Source organism: Nansenia antarctica (genome assembly GCF_963989245.1).
Source record: "Nansenia antarctica genome assembly, chromosome: 1".
Classification (NCBI taxonomy): Eukaryota; Metazoa; Chordata; class Actinopteri; order Argentiniformes; family Microstomatidae; genus Nansenia; species Nansenia antarctica.
The window spans coordinates 30,535,665-30,540,664 of NC_137674.1; the positions used below are offsets into that span (position 1 = coordinate 30,535,665).

At 46.6% G+C, this 5,000-nt stretch overlaps 1 protein-coding gene across 1 annotated transcript in view; it reads right to left on the reverse strand.

Annotated features, from left to right (window-relative positions):
- Nucleotides 1-5,000, reverse strand: part of mboat2a (membrane bound O-acyltransferase domain containing 2a) — a gene marked incomplete at both ends in the record, with an annotated part of 61,576 nt that overhangs the window by 24,047 nt on the left and 32,529 nt on the right.

Genomic DNA, 5,000 nt, shown 5'->3' on the forward strand with positions numbered 1-5,000 from the left:
ACAGAGGTGCACACACAGAAACACACATACACAGACACAAAGGCGCACACATGCACACACACACACACACACACACACACACACGCACACACACAGAGGTGCACACACGCGAACACACACACACACACACACACACACACACACACACACACACATAGGTGTACACATGGAAACACACGTACAGACACACAGACATAAAGGTGCACACATGCACACACCCACACACACACAGAGGCGCACACGGAAACACACACACACACACAGACACAAAGGCACACACATGCACACACACACACACACACACACACACACAGAGGCGCACACACGGAAACACACACACACACACAGACACGAAGGCGCACACATGCACACATAGACACACACAGACACAGAGGCGTGTACACACACACACACAGAGGTGCACGCACGCACGCACACACAGAGGAGCACACACACAAACACACACACACACACACACACACACACACACACACACACACACAGACACACAGACAGAGAGGCACACGCACGCACACACACACACACAGACACAGAGGTGCATGCATGCACAAACACACACACACACACACACACACCAGCAGGCTATGATATTTCCAGTAGGCCCGTGAGGTATGCTGTCTGGCTGATGTGATTTGTGATTATATTTACAGCTCTGTGGGAGGCTTTCATTTCCGGCTTCAGCCTGAGGGCCTCAGATGCAGCCTGGACCTAAAGTAGAACGGCTCCCCGCTGAGGGAGGGCCTCACACGGGCCAACACACAGCCTGGGCGCCCCAGGGGAGACGCAGGTGGAAGATAAGCTCTGCATGAACATGACAGAGACGGAGGATAAGCGAATGCTTTTCTAACAACACGTACTCTGAATCCTGCATCATCTTTATGAACCTGTAATACAAACGTGAAAAATGTACAAAAAATGTAAATGTTTTCTTTTTTTGGAGGGGGGGGATTATAGTAAGGATTCCCACGCTCTTATCTCTGTCAATCTGTCTGCCCACATCTGGCCACTTCCACGTGAGAACACGATATGCGTGGGAGAGCATGCTATAGGGGGGCTTGACGGGTGGTCACGTACTATATGTTTATGCACCACGCACATACACACAAACACACCCACATAAGCAGATTATATACACATACACACACATGCACAGACGCACAGACGCACACGCAGGCACACACACACACACACACACACACACACACAAACACACACACACACACACACACACACACACAAACACACACACAAACAGGGTTGAAAGGGACTGAGAGCCTCTGTGACTCTAGGGTTGAGATGATGTGAGTCTGATTGGATGTGTCAGCGGTGAACAGCGTGACCCCCCCCCACCCTCCCCTCCCCCTCATGTCACAACCCATCAGGAGGTCCCTGGCAGCCAGATCAGATCAGTCCACACCAGCCCTGGGATCTGCAACACTGACGACCCTATACAACATCATGGCTGCCTTTGACAACACGCAGTATATTGTACAGTCTTTAGTGACCTGGCTCCAGCCTTTGGTTCTGTTAAGCACTGCATCCTGCACCCCAGGGTGATCAGAGGGCTGTCTAGCCTGGTCTGAAGACTACTTGAACAATAACACTATGTGCAATATGACAACCCTATGGTACATAAGGTTGCAGAGAAATAGGAAATGTTAGAATAGGTATAGCATAGCATAGAGTACAGCACAGTGTTTTATCTGTACAGTATAGTATAGTGGATAGTGTACATAGCCTTTATTTATGTAAACCAGCTCCTTTCCCTTCTTGTTTTTTTTGTTTTTTTTTCTTTCCTAGCACCAGGGGAGCCACCCCTCCCAAATTTCGTTGTTTGGTACCTGTACTATATCAATGACAATAAAGACCATTCATTCATTCATTCATACTTCTCTGGCCGTGTACAATGTGTCAGACCTGAAGGCCTGCTGTCTAAACCATCTGAAGGCCTGCTGTCTAAGACCATTGACAGCATCTATGGGAGTGCCACAAGGCTCCATACTTGGCCCTACCCTATTCTCTTAAAAATGTTGCACATTTCTGTATTTATGTTACACTTACACACACACACACACACACACACACACACACACACACACACACACACAAACTGACAATGTAATCTTACAACCTACATAATTATTGTTCTACTGCCCCTTTCTGTCATTGTATTTTTAAACTACGGTATTTTTGTTCATATATTGTTGTTTATTACATAGTTGTTGTTTTTATTATATTGTTGTTAAATTGTTGTGTATCTTTATGTCCTAAGCACCAACCACACCACGGCAATTCCCTGTATGTGTGAATATACTTGGCAATAATAAGAATTCTGATTCTGATTTTGATTCATGCTGCTGGTGACTGACTCATGCACATATTTGCTGACAGCATTGTGGACACAGCCGGCCCCTCCCTGGACACACTTCAACACAGCGTTGACAACATCCAGAACGCCTTCTCCCAACCTTCACCTCCTTCACCCCCTGCCTGGCCTCTTAACATTATGGCCCTGAACGTGACAGAGCTAGAGTATGTCCACACCTATAAATACCTTTGTGTATGTATGGCTGGGCTGCTCACTATCATTCCACACCCATGTCGCCAACCTCCAGTCTAAAGTGAGATCCAGAATGTGTTTCTTGTCACGCAACGTTTTTACATTTTGTCTTATTGTTTGTTGTCCTATTTAATGTTTCAATGTCTGTGTCTCTTGGCCAGTGAATGTCGTCATTGTAAATGAGAATGAGGTTCTCAGCTCATCTGGTTAAATCAAGGTTAAATTAAAAATTAAAAACAACATCAACCACCATCAGCCCGGCCTCAATATTGTAGAATCTATTATTAAAGATTCATTAACAACGTTCACAATATACTTAAAAGCTTTGACTCTTAACTGTTCTGGTGTCTAGCATAGACCTTAGCAGGCACGACAAATACGTTGCTTCAATCAATGTGGCCCATGAGTGTGGCACATGATTATTTAAACGGAGAAAGTATTTGTCTTGAGTGTTGGGCAATAGACACAACAGGACAGAGTCTAACACTGTGTAAGACTATGTATGGTATAGAGTCTAGACAGTGTTAGACTCTGTCCTACTGTAATACTGTCTATACTACACAGAGTCTAATACTGTAATACTGTCTATACTATACTGAGTCTAATACTGTCTATAGACATTAATGGAAGCACAGCAGCATTATATGCCCGTGCCTGGCAGGCAGCAGGTCGGCCCAGCTGGTCAACTGAGCCATTTCATTCCTGCCACAGACCCTGCCACTGAATCATAACAACATTTCATTATGATCACATCAGGGCAGGCTGGTGGAGGTGGAAATCCAGAGGCCGGGGTTCTGTTCAGGCTCCAGTAGCGACGATGTATGAACCACTAGGATGCAAACGAGCTGTTCCCTTTCACAGTTTCCCAACCGCCGTCTCACCCACACACTCGGTCGCATCTCACTTACTCTCATCCCCCTCCCTTCTCTCTCTTTTACTCTCATCCACCCTCCCTTCTCTCTCTCTATCTCTTTTACTCTCATCCACCCTCCCTTCTCTCTCTCTATCTCTTTTACTCTCATCCACCCTCCCTTCTCTCTCTCTATCTCTTTTACTCTCATCCACCCTCCCTTCTCTCTGTCACTCTGTCTCTCTCTCTTTTTTACTCTCATACACCCTCTCTCTCTCTCTTTCTCTCTCTCCCCATCCTCCCGCCATCATTCTAGGGACTCAATGAGGGAACTCTGGTACTGTGGTATTCCTCCCCAGTAGGTGGCGCTGTGTTTGTACCTACAACAACAGGCAGAACAGATCTCTCTCTCCAGAACGACCCCTGACCTTCCCTCAGCGCACGCTCCCCAGGTGAGAGAGAGGACGGCGGGACTCAGTGACACTTAGCGATGTAACCTAGCCTAGCTGTCCCGCCGACGCCCCCGCCGACGCCCCCACCTGTGAACGACCCCGGCTTCACGTATCCATCGCAGCTCTCCCGCCAACAGCGCTGACGTCACTGCCCCGCTCAAACCGCCGGCGAAGCAACGGCAGGTCTTTTGGAGTCGGAGGGAATACGAATACACTGTGCAGGTGGGGAGTACAGACTGACAGTACTATCAGTATCCTAAGTGTTAGACTGATAGTGTTCTAGTCACACTAGAGTACTGTTCAGTCGTATGCTGGCCACTGCCTGGCTGTCGCATAAGTGGACAGTCAGCAGACTGGGAGCTGAACTTTATGATACCTACAAGTGTATTCAGCTTCATTTCATTTCTATAATAATAATAATAATAATGAGTTTGGGCTGGGTGGGTGTTTAGGGGTAAAAAAAGAAAAGAAAGGTGTTCTAGTTCTCTGTTTGAACACCAAATGGGGGATAAAGAAAATAAAACTCTTATTTAGTTTATAGTAAGTCAATAGTATAATTTTCATTTGTATATTCTCGTCCCTGACTTGTTGCCTTTGTTGGCCAATAAAAAAAAAAATATAAAAAAAAAAATAATAATAATAATAATAATAACATTTCTATAGAGATGCATGACTGTATATATATCTGGTGGTTTCATTAGCGCCGCCTCAGCCTCTTGTGTAGGACCATCGCTGAGTCTAACACAGCAGAGGTCTGTCTGTTAGGGCCGCAGCTTGACCTAGGAGAGGGGGGGGGGGGTGGCTGAAAAGAGAGGAAGAGAGAGGGGTGACAGAGTAGAAGGATGGAGAGAGAGGGATGAGCGAGTATACAGAGTTTGAGAGAGAGAGAGAGAGAGAGAGCGAGAGAGAGAGATTGTGAGAGAGAAACTGAACAAGAGAGAGAGAGAGAGCAAAACAGAGAGAGAGAGCGAAAGAGAGAGAGAGAGAGAGAGACGCCATGATAAGCAGCTCGGACAGTTGAACCCTGAAGGCCTTGTTAACACAGGCTAGCAGAGGTCAAAGCACCTGCAGACTCAGCATACACACTCACACACACACACACACACACACACACACA